The sequence below is a fragment of the Bufo bufo genome, chromosome 2 (assembly GCF_905171765.1).
Source record: "Bufo bufo chromosome 2, aBufBuf1.1, whole genome shotgun sequence".
Lineage (NCBI taxonomy): Eukaryota > Metazoa > Chordata > Amphibia > Anura > Bufonidae > Bufo > Bufo bufo.
This window is the reverse complement of record NC_053390.1, coordinates 283,106,891-283,119,654: the sequence shown is the minus strand read 5'-3', so window position 1 is coordinate 283,119,654 and position 12,764 is coordinate 283,106,891. Positions and strand designations below refer to the sequence as shown.

At 44.1% G+C, this 12,764-nt stretch overlaps 1 protein-coding gene across 6 annotated transcripts in view; it reads right to left on the bottom strand.

Annotated features, from left to right (window-relative positions):
* The window catches only part of SDSL (serine dehydratase like), a 101,474-nt gene that overhangs the window by 23,985 nt on the left and 64,725 nt on the right, over positions 1 to 12,764 (bottom strand). The window contains exon 1 of one of the 6 annotated variants that reach the window (XM_040416633.1): positions 7,232 to 7,283. The exons of 4 other annotated variants lie outside the window; for them this stretch is intronic. The gene's annotated coding sequence lies outside the window, so the exon portion shown is untranslated. Of the gene's footprint in view, positions 1 to 7,231; positions 7,284 to 12,764 lie in introns of those variants that run through there. One more of the 6 variants, XM_040416636.1, reaches the window with a different exon arrangement.

Genomic DNA, 12,764 nt, shown 5'->3' with positions numbered 1-12,764 from the left:
TTTGATGGCCTTTTTTATTGACACCATGTCCCTTTTGAAGCCCCCCTGATGCACCCCTAGAGTAGAAACTCCCTAAAAGTGACCCCATCTAAGAAACTACACCCGCAGGGTATTCAAAACTGATTTTACAAACTTTATTAACCCTTTAGGTGTTCCTCAGCAGTTAATGGCAAATGGAGATGAAATTTCAGAATTTAAATTTTTGGTAACCTTACCTCGCAAAAATGTAATATAGAGCAACCAAAAATCATATGTACCCTAAAAATAGTCCCAACAAAACCGCCACCTTATCCCGTAGTTTCCAAAATGGGGTCACTTTAAGGGAGTTTCTACTCCAGGGGTGCATCAGAGGGGCTTGAAACATGACACGGTGTAAATAAACGGTCCAAAAAAATCAGCCCTCCAAAAACCACACAACGCTCCTTTCCCTCTACGCACCGCCGTGTGGCCGTACAGTAGTGTACGACCACATATGGGGTGTTTCTGTAAACGGCTGAGTCAGGGCAATAAAGATACAGTCTTGTTTGGCTGTTAACCCTTGCTTTGTTAGTGGAAAAAATGGGTTAAAATTTGGCAAAAAATCTGAAATTTCATCTCCATTTGCCAATAACTCTTGTGGAGCACCTTAAGGGTTAACAACGTTTGTAAAATTAGTTTTGAATACCTTGAGGGGTGTAGTTTCTAGAATGGGGTCATTTTTGGGTGGTTTCTATTATGTAAGCCTCACAAAGTGACTTCAGACCTGAACTGGTCCCTAAAAATTGGGTTTTTGAAAATTTCTGAAAAATTTCAAGATTTGCTTCTAAACTTCTAAGCCTTGTAACATCCCCAAAATATAAAATATCATTCCCAAAATGATCCAAACATGAAGTAGACATATGGGGAATGTAAAGTAATAACTATTTTTGGAGGTATTACTATGTATTATAGAAGTAGAGAAATTGAAACTTGGAAATGTGCAATTTTTAAAGATTTTTTACCAGTGTCATGAAGTACAATATGTGACGAAAAAACACTCTCAGAATGGCCTGGATAAGTCAAAGCGTTTTAAAGTTATCACCACTTAAAGTGACACTGGTCAGATTTGCAAAAAATGGCCTGGTCCTTAAGGTGAAATATGGCCGTGTCCTTAAGGGGTTAAAGAGGACCTTTCATCGGTCCAAACATTGTGAACTAAGTATCATGACATATACAGCGGCGCCCAGGGATCTCACTGCACTTACTATTATCCCTGGGCGCCGCTCTGTTCTCCCGTTATGTCCTCCGGTATGTTCGGGGACTTGGTTATAGGAGGAGGAGACTGCCCTTGTTCTCCTGGGGGTCTCCTTCTCCTAGGCTGTAGCACTGGCCAATCGCAGGCTGTGAGCTCTGCGCTGCGATTGGCCAGCGCTACAGCCTAGGAGAAGGAGACACCCAGGAGAACAAGGGCAGACTCGGCCTACTATAACCAAGAGTCCTAAGTCTCCGCCTACTATAACCAAATCCCCGAACATACCGGAGGACATAACGGGAGAACGGAGCGGCGCCCAGGGATAGTAGTAAGTGCAGTGAGATCTCTGGGCGCCGCTGTATATGTTATGATTCTTATTTAACAATGTTTGGACCAATGAAAGGTCCTCTTTAATCGAACATGTGAGAGAAGCACATGGGGGGGACAGTAGTGTCCTCACATGCACAGGTATAAAAGTAGTGGGAATGTTGAAAAATGGAGGCAATAGTCATCGCCACCTACTGCAGAAGGAGGCCTCTTGGATAATTAAAACAAATGCTACAGGACCTTTGGGTTTAAATGATAAAAATGATCTAGCTGTATTCATTTAGTAATTTATATGAATAAAGTTTTGTTTTTAGATATATGCATGTCACTGTGAACGTGATGACATCAGTCGCAAAAAAAAAGAGAAGGACGCACTGACGCCATCACATGAGTGGCCAGACGAAGCGCAGCCCATGCGAAAGGGACGTCGCCGCCTGTGACTGAGTGTACGCCCGCATCCGCAACCATGTTTTTATGCTTTGAATAAAACGCTGCAAGAAAATGAGTGCCGCAATTTATTGTTATCTATTTTTCAAGAATTTAGGAACCACAACAACTCACCACAAAGTGACAGAGCGCGTAAAGCTACAGAGCTGGGTGCCCAAGTGCAGAGGTGCATAGTGCATAAAAGCCTCCAATGCTCTGCTGCCTCCAATACTGCAGAGCTGCAAACCTCCATTGGCATCAATATCAGCACAAAAACTGCACAAAACTGCTCACATTCAAGTGAATGGGTCTCCGATCTCCATGCGCCTCCCCATGGAAAGTGCCCGTGCATTGCGGACCGCAATTTGCGGTCCACAGCACGGGCACAGGCTTCACACAGGCTTCTGTGTCCTACACTTACATATGGACCTCACTGCCATGTTAAAACTCATCTTTGTGCTGCGGCTGCAACTTTTGAATGATTGTTAATACGGATGTATGAATAAGCAGTAAGGGTACTTTCACACTGGCGTTTTTCTTTTCCGGCACTGAGTTCCGTCATAGGGGCTCAATACCGGAAAAGAACTGATTAGTTTCATCCCCATCAGGGGCGGATTAAGTGCATGATAGGCCCGGGGCTGTCTACCCAACTCTCTAGGTGGTCTAGGTGCAGCTCTGTCTTATCTGAGTGATTGGGGCTGAGCTGCAATACCAAGCGCAATGCTATCAAATGGACAGCGCTGTGCTTGGTAAGGAGCAAAGAGGCTGTGGCGCTCACTGGGACATCGCGGTCTCCTCAAACAGCTGATTGGTGGGGGTGCCAGGAGTCTGACCCCCACCATCTTATAACTCTCTGAGTTCAGATGTCATAGATGTTATCTGCAGTCCTATGTAACACCCCACATAACACAGTGAACTATTGTGTTATGTGGGGTGTTACATAGGACTGCATAGAACATCTACTACATTATCTGCACACAGAAAGTTATCACTGTTATCTGGGCTGTTACATAGGACTGCAGGTGACAAATTAAAATTTTAGTTACCAAATTTTAAATGCATGCGATTGTGATAAAAAAAAAACGACTTGGAGAGGAAGATGAGACACAGGTCACAGTGGTGAGCCCGCTCTACATATAGGGGAATACAACATCACATACCTGTTACATCCAGTGACATCTCCTGCCATGTAGATCTTCTCTTTCCTCTCCCCCTCTTTTGACCCAGAGGTCCCTATAGTGTCTACAGCAATTATAATGTCCCCTAGAGTGCCCCCAGTAATAACACCCTATATTGTGCTCCAGGTAATAATGCCTGTATAGTGTCCCCAAAAATAATGTCCCCTAATAGAAACGCCCCCACAGTACCCCCATATAGTAATTTCCCCCACACTGCCCCATATAGTAATTTCCCCCACATTGCCCCCATATAGTAATTTCCCCCACACTGCCCCCATATAGTAATTTCCCCCACACTGCCCCCATATAGTAATTTCCCCCACACTGCCCCCATATAGTAATTTCCCCCACACTGCCCCCATATAGTAATTTCCCCCACACTGCCCCCATATAGTAATTTCCCCCACACTGCCCCCATATAGTAATTTCCCCCACACTGCCCCATATAGTAATTTCCCCCACACTGCCCCCATATAGTAATTTCCCCCACACTGCCCCATATAGTAATTTCCCCCACACTGCCCCATATAGTAATTTGCCCCCACACTGCACTCCCATGAAATAATTTGCCCCCACACTGCACTCCCATGAAATAATTTGCCCCCACACTGCACTCCCATGAAATAATTTGCCCCCACACTGCACTCCCATGAAATAATTTGCCCCCACACTGCACTCCCATGAAATAATTTGCCCCCACACTGCACTCCCATGAAATAATTTGCCCCCACACTACACTCCCATGAAATAATTTGCCCCCACACTGCACTCCCATGAAATAATTTGCCCCCACACTGCACTCCCATGAAATAATTTGCCCCCACACTGCACCCCCATGAAGTAATTTGCCCCCACACTGCACCCCATGAAATAATTTGCCCCCACACTGCACCCCATGAAATAATTTGCCCCCACACTGCACCCCATTAAAATAATATGCCCCCACACTGCACCCCATGAAATAACTTGCCCCCACACTGCACCCCATGAAGTACTTTCCCCCCACACTGCACTCCCATGAAATAATTTGCCCCCACACTGCAACCCCTGAAGTATTTTGCCCCCACACTGCACCCTCTGAAGTAATTTGGCCCCACACTGCCCACCATGAAGAATGTGCCCCAAGTAATAATCTGCCCCACGTGAAGTGATTTGCCCCCATTTAATAATCTGCCCCCCCCCCCCAAAACAAAAATTAAAAGCTATACTTACCTGTGTCCGGCATGGTGAGGCAGGCGCGCATTCTTCATTGTCCTGCGTCCCTCCCAGCACAGGCGCGCGATGACGTCATCACGCACGCCTGCGCCAGGATTTCACTGCCGCATAGGCCTCAGGCCTACGAGGCCTGAAGCATATGGCGGTGATCGGTGGCGGGGCAGGGAACTATTCGCTCCCGTGCCCCGCCGCAGTATGTGGGCGTTCGGGTCGGCGTTGGGCCCCCCAGGGATGCCGGGCCCGGGGCTACCGAACGACCCTATTATAATCCGCCACTGATCCCCATGCATTCTGAATAGAGAGAAATCCATTCAGAATACATCAGGATGTCTTCAGTTCAGTCACTGAACGGCGTTTTGGACGGAGGAAATACCGCAGCATGCTGCGGTATTCCCTCCATCCAAAACTTCGGATCAGTTGCCGGAATGCCTGATTTGGCATTAATTTACATTGAAATGTATTAGTGCCGGATCCGGCATTAAAAATACCGCAATGCCGGATACGCAGACCGGTAAAAATGAGCAAAAAAAATAGAAACGGATCTATTTGTCCGTATGACAAACAGAGAGACGGATCCGTTCTTGCAATGCATTTGTGAGATGGATCTGGATCCGTCTACAAATGCTGTCCGTTTGCATGCAGATTGCCTGATCCGGCAGCCAGTTCCGGCAACGGAACTGCTTGCCGGATCACTCTGCCGCAAGTGTGAAAGTAGTCCAAGCAGTGTTTCCCAACCAGTGTGCCTCCAGCTGTTGCAAAACTACAACTCCCAGCATGCCCGCACAGCCAAAGGCTGTCCAGGCATTCTGGGAGTTGTAGTTTTGCAACAGCTGGAGGCACACTGGTTGGGAAACACTAAGGCATTGTAAGCATATTATGAGAAAGTGACCTGTTTCAAAAGCATGCATCGGGAATCTACTCAGTCAATAAAAAATGCTTCATACAAGTACTATTAGTAAGGCTAAGGCCTCATGCAGATGCGGCATCCGTTTTTTGGGGAGGATCCGTTTTTTTCCACAGACCCCTTGTAATAAATGCCTATCCTTGTCCACAAATGTGAAAAAAGTAGGACATTCACTATTTTTTTTGCTGAAGGGAAACACGGACAACGGACGCAGAACACAAACGGATGAACTATCAGCATTTTTTTGCTGACCCATTGAAATGAATGGGTCCCCATCCTATCCGCCAAAAAACGGAACGGAGGCCGAGAAAAACAACTGTCGTGTGCATGAGGCCTTACACTACCAAATTCTACTCCTGCACCATCTGTGTATAACATTGTGTTAAGTACCATTTACTCACTGCTCAGTAATCTTCTCTCACAACATCATCTACAGCAGAGGTTGCACTACATTTATTCCGGAAGAGTAAAAATACTCCTCTTACCATTTTTGAGGAGTATTTTTAGCCAAATTGCAGTTATTCATATACTGTATATATAATACTTAGGCTTATATAACATGAATGGGTTGCTATTCATGCAGGGAAACCAATACCAGTCTCCTCTATAACATCTTCAATACAGAAATAGCAAATTTTGACCATTTTTAATTTCTCTCAGAAGGCTGAATCCCTACCTTTCTTGAAGCAATCTGTCACGTAGGGATCGGAGCGGTAGACTGTGCAAAGCTCAATGCAATAAGAACTGAACAGGGACGTCTGGTGGTTGGGGCTTGGTGGCAGTGGGTGGGGTCTGGGACGAATGCACAGGAGGCAGATATAGGACAGTCCTATACACAATATATTGGACTGTTGCACAGTATAGTGTACCGTATAGACCTCTCTGTGATCACTGGACACTGCGCTTCATACATAAACCATACGGGAAAATAGAACTTACATAGAAAAACTAACAGCCAAGAGCCTAAAGAAAACCCTGTTTCTGACCCTTAAAACATAACTTTCATTTGATTGCTCTAACACCTAAACGAAAACAGGAATTTTAAAAACCTGCTGTTTCTCTAGATGCCCTTATGTTGATAGTAGTGTTAATAGAGTCTCAAAGATCTGTAAAAGTAGGGTAGCTGCTTTTATAGACCCTTGAGACTCTATTAACACTACTATCAACATAAGGGCATCTAGAGAAACAGCAGGTTTTTAAAATGATTAAAACATAACTTTCATCTGATTGCTCTAACATAAGGGTCAGAAACAGCGTTTTCTGTAGCCTTTTGGTTATTAGTTTCTCCATTCATAAATCTCCACACGGAGCTCCCAGCAGCAGATAGAAGCCTGCAGGGCACTTCTGGTGTGACATCACCTGGGCACATGGCTTTTGTTCAGCAGATGCTCCCATCCCACCATGCTGTCCCTGGCACTTCATCAGCAGCCGGCGATGGCACAGGGGTGCTGCTCGCTCCCCGTTTTCATAATAACTGAAAAGGAAGCTGCTGCAGCTTCTGTGTTCAGGGGGGTGTGAGAGGATCAGCCAATGGCGTGGCAGCCCGCTGATACTGGCAAATCAGCAGCCTCCTCAACAAAGCTCTGCTTTCAGGCACCAGCGGTATTGCTGTGCTGCCTGTGCCGTTCACAGTGCTCAGTGCGCTCATGAATGGCAGTGAAATCATCGTGCGTATTCATACGCATTAGACATTTTTTAGGGAGTAAATCTGCCTGTACAGGCGTCTCTGACGCTTGTACAGGCGTTATTGCGATCTCTGATATTACAGTATGTGAAAACTCGGCAGAAGACGCTACCGTATGATTTTAGTAGGTTTTGCAGTTCACATTGTGATCTTAAATATGGACGTAGGAACATTTTCTGCTTTGTGAAAAGATTAAAAGATTTCCTAGAATGACTGTGTTAGTGTGCAGAAAGTATACAGAATCTATACCCGTGCCGTTACTAGACCCCAGATCTCTTTAGCCATACCTTAGCTATTCACCAGCGTCTGTAGGACTAGCTTCTTGCTTCTTACCTTGGTCAAGGTCCCAAAGAGTGTGACATCAGGAGGGAGGGAGCTTCCAGATCACTGGAATGTCCGTCATAAAAAAAGGATCTGTTTTAGACTGCACTTAAAGGGAACCTGTCACCTGGATTTTGGGTATAGAGCTGAGGACATGGGTTGCTAGATGGCCACTAGCACATCTGCAATACCCAGTCCCCATAGCTCTATGTGCTTTTATTGTGTAAAAAAAACGATTTGATACATATGCAAATTAACCTGAGATGAGTCAGAGCTTGAAAATATGACTCTTCTCTGGTCACACAAGTAAGATATGACTCTTTTATGTTAATTTGCATATGTATCAAATCTGTTTTTTTTCCACAATAAAAGCACACAGAGCTATGGGGACTGGGTATTGCGGATGTGCTAGCGGCCAGTCCTCAGCTCTATACACAAAATCCCGGTGACAGGTTCCCTTTAATACAATGTATCATGATCAATAAATACATTTCTTTTGTCCATATAAACCGGAGGTCCCCATTCTTTTGCATGTTGTGAGCCACATTCCACTTTCCGTGATGGCCGAGAGCAAAGGACAATTTCAAAAATAAAGGGGAGAAATTTTGAATGTGGATAAAGAAAAAACATGAAATTGCAAACATTTGCTTAGAAATATTTCAGTCTTAAATGCAACACTAGTATTATACCAACCAAATTGGTACTGTTTGGTGGTAAATCTAGGATAGGTCTGCAACAATGTCAACTGCCAGGACATATGGTCATAAATCAGGTCTGCCATGGCAAGCCACACAGCAGGGGGTCATGACCCACTGGTTGGGGACAATCGATATAAACAGTGGTAAGAATTTGTATACACTATATTATAGAGCGCTGGTTCTTCTGTAACCTAACACATTGAGCAAAGCTTGTAGATATTTTTGTCGAGTTGTTGATTTTGTTGCGTCCTATGTTCTCCTAAAAGAGCAGGAATGGCATTATATCCTGTACCAGTCGTCGATACAGCAACTATGTCATTACCTCTGTGTTATTCAGTCCTTGCATGGACTTTTGTACTCATTCCATTCGGAAGCTGAGTACTTATCTGTATTCTGCAGAGTCAGGATCTCATGATTAACAGAATATTGTGTAACAAGCTGACCTGTAGCCATCCCGTCATACTGTACATTCTAGTAAGGATTTACTACAATATATTTCCTATAAAAATACATGTAGAAAGGCTTAGTCTTAAAGGGGTTGTCTCACTTCTGCAAGTGGAATGTATCAGGTAGAGAAAGTTAATGTATCCAGTGTATCTCTAATGAATTGTTATTGTCCAAATTGCTTCCTTTGTTGGCTTGATTCATTTTTCCATCACATTATACACTGCTTGTTTTTTTAGGTTACGACCACCCTGGAATCCAGCAGTGGTGGTCGTGCTTGCACACTGTAGGAAAAACCACCGGTCTATGATGCCAGACATCCCAACCTGCAAAATCTCATTTCAGGGAGGTGTACTTCTCATTTCAGGGAGGTGCACTTCTCATTTCAGGGAGGTTTTCTTTTTTTTTTCTTTCACGAACTTTTTATTACATTTTCCAGACATATGCAGTATCTACACACTTTGCTCTATGGTGTGGAGGACTGGGCTCATTACCCTGCCCCAAATTATCATATTTATTATATGATTAAAGGGATTCTGTCACCACCTATAAGCCCTGTGAGCTAAACATCTGCTCATGTCCAGGGTAGCATTCTGATTTCTAAGGTGGCCTTATAACAGCTATTTGTGGCTTTATTCTGCAGAAAAACAGGTTTTACTAACCTGTCAATCACTGAATTAAGGTGCCCAAGTAGGGGAGGTCTGTGGATGCATGGTGCCCGGCCGCTTAGGTGAACCGAAGCTTAGGTTGCGCAATGCGCATGCGCGGATGCTTCGATTCACTTGCTGACTCGCTGAGTCGGCTCTTGGTCTGAGTCAGGAAGTTTATTCTTTAAAACCCTGTGTGTAATTATCTACCCCACTGTAGGAAAAAAACAAGCATCCAGGGGGGGTGAATTTAACACTGGGGTAAATAATGTAATTAAAATGGAGGGTTAAATGTGTAAATGTATTTAAAAAAAATACATCTCTCTCAATAGTTATATAGCTACTGAATGAGACAGAAGAAGGGATGCCTTTGACATATATATCTCCTTGAGAAGCCAATTTAACCCTAAAGGGTTAATTCAACCTGTAATCTAAACTCTGTGTCATCTGTCACTTCTCTTATCTCTCTGCTCTGCTATCAGTGAACCTTTCCGGGATATATTGTCTCACATGCGGGTGTCAGGGAGCCGCTATCTTGTTTCACATGCGTGTCAGGGAGCCGCTATCTAATAGCGGGAGACTCCCTGAACCTACGGGAGACTTGAGATCCCTGTGATGCGCACTCCCATAGTCCCATCCACTAGAGAGCTTTTTCCTATAGTGTGCAAGCGCGGCCACAGTTGCTGGATTACAGAGTGGTCGTAACCATGGAAACGAGAAGTGTATAATGCGATGGAGAAATGAATCCAGCCAGCAAAGGAGGCAATATGGACAATCACAATATGTTAGTAAGAGCCTTGTATTAACTTTCTCTACATAATAAATGCTATTTGCTAAAGTGAGACAACCCCTTTAAGTTTCAGGTATATAGATTGTACGATCCGTACACCTTAGCTACCCTGTACATTGAAATATATTACATTTCTGGACCCAATGTGGGTTCATTAAGTCATACACAGCTGCCATGGAATATGTTAACTGCACAACAGTGCTTTTTCTAAAGGATGAAGTCTAAGCCATTGTATTGATGTCTCCGTGTAATTTACCATCAAGTGAGAGTCTATAAAAGGCATACAATGTGCCTATGAACTAATTGTTATGCCAACAGGAAATGAATGAAAAAAGATATTCACTTACAAAGCACTCGGCTGCATTATTAGCACCACGTCTGGCACAATATCATGTACAATGCTGAAGGACAACACTCAAAATATAATGCAAATATGAGCAAGTCACTTCAGACATCATTTCATCATTTCACTGCCTGAACATTTTGCCGCTCTGCCCTGTCTCCATTTTAACTGAACAAATTACAGTTCTCTGAATGTATGTCTATGTTATCATCACAGATGGAGCTCTGTATGGCCCATGGACGTAACTGCTGAATACTAATACAGGTTTTATATATTTCTATTTGGATCACATAAAACATACAAACGCACCTCAATCTTTATCTTCTATGTACATATGGGTATATAACCAGGGGCGGACTGGCCATAGACCATACAGGTTACATAATGACCTGATACTCTCAGCATTAATTAATTAATGCGGCCATATTATGGTTATGTACACCCTCGTGAACATAAGGATCTGTGATACAGAACCCACAGAAGTGTACAGGTCCATACTATTCAGTGTCAAACTGGGGTCTAGAGCCCACCAGTAAAATTCATTCTGGGGGCCCACTGTATGGCTACATGCAGGGGGGTAACTACCATAGTGGCCGACCATGTGACTGCTATGGGGCCCAGGGCAAGAGGGGGCCCAGTTGGTATTGTCTCCTCTTCTACTGGGGGTGAAAACTTGGTCAGGACTCCACCCTCGAAAGGAACAACTTTTAGAAAACAAGGCAGTGAAAAAAATGTCCGAAGGGTCATTGAAAGGGGTTTAGGCGGAAACCCTTCTGTCCTGTGTGGGGGGCCTGGTTTGATCCTTGCTATGGGGCCCTTACTGCTCTATGTTCGTCACTGGCTACATGCATACATTACCTGAAACCCATTTGCAAATCCCTAAAACTGCAGCAACACATTTTTTTGTCAGTAGTAGCCTGCTGCCTAGCCTGTACCTCAGACTGTTCTGTCATGGAGACCTTGTCTGTATCCTACTGTCAGGCTCTTGGACTAAGACCCTCTTAGCTATGGGAGCCATGAACACATGCTCACACAGCGGCAGGCAGCAGCAAGATGATTATGGGATCCCTGCAGCGACTTTCAGAATGCAGGTCCCTGGGGTAAGAGGATAAGGGCTAGGCCGTCTCTATGCCTAGAAGCCTTCAACATAATGCATCTATAATAATAGACTGAGTAGTTTGATAATCTAACCATATTTATATATGGATGCATAGGCTGATTGAGATGCTGTAGACTGCCTATCTATATGTAGTGCAGTCACTGTGCCGTGCAGGGAATGGGGGACTGGGGTCTATCCTTGCTCATGGACTCTCCAGGGAATTCAACTGTTCCCCCGTGGGCCAGTCCGAGGCTGATAATATTTCATGTAGAGAATAACGGATAATAGGGAGGCTCGCTTGCTTACTATCTGGAATTGGTGCTCTAATCCTGGATTGTCTCACCCAGGCATCAGGTTAAATTGTTATAATAAAAAAGGATTGGCACTCTATTTCCGGAATCACCTTGAGGCAAAGATTATAAAAATACAATTTTATTAGTGGGTGTCACCCATGTAAGATAAAAAATAAAATAAAAATGTAATTAACACTCATATATAATCACTCAATGTACAACACTAAATAAAATATAAATACTAGTCTAGAGATTCCAACTGATCTAAAATAGATACTAATAGACAATATGGCGGATTCAAAATATAACTCTATGAGATAATGTTCATGTAGACAATATGGCACTCTGGGGGCATAAGTAGATGGAAAAAATTGGACAATATTTCTGTCAATGGTCTCCCAATGCCAAATTCCAGTATTAAGGTAAATAGAATATTTAATACAGATTCCAGTCCTGAGTAAATCCCCCGGTGGTTTATCTTCAATAGTCTTTAAATTGCGGGCAACATATATTATATTACTGTAAACAGGGGCGTAACTATAGGGGAAGCAGGGGAAGCGGCTGCTTTGGGGCCCTGACCCAGAAGGGGGCCCATACAGCAAGAGGAGGACTAAAAGATTTTGTCAGGGCCCCCTTAACAGTATTACACAATGAAATTAGATACAGTGACAGTATAGACAGTAGGTCATGACAGCCACACAAAGTCCAGGGAATGCAGGTGCGGCATGCACGCCAAGCACACTCTGCTTTTAACCCCGTCCGGTGCCATTACAGCTTTCATTGGATCCAGGGATGCAAGTACCAACATGCATGCCGAGCCCACTATATACTTCTCCTGGAGCCAAATGGCCACTGGTAGGTGCCATATATGCAGACTCAGTTTTATACTGACTTTAAAACTGCACCTGCATTCCCTGGACTTTGTGTGGCTGTCATGACCCACAAACAGGTAGGAACTAGTGTTAGGGAACACTCCATAGAGGCGACCTTGACGTGGTAAGTGGCTTATTATGCTTGCCTTTGGCCAAAATGTACACCAATGCCTCATCCAGCATAGAGGCAGGGCAGAGTGCTGGTTGCAGAGTGCCATTGCATTTGTGTCTTTTTCTTTGTATATGTATTTCGCCATAGCAATGTGCACCTACATATAGGGTTGTGCTGATTGAATCCCCCACATTTTTTCTT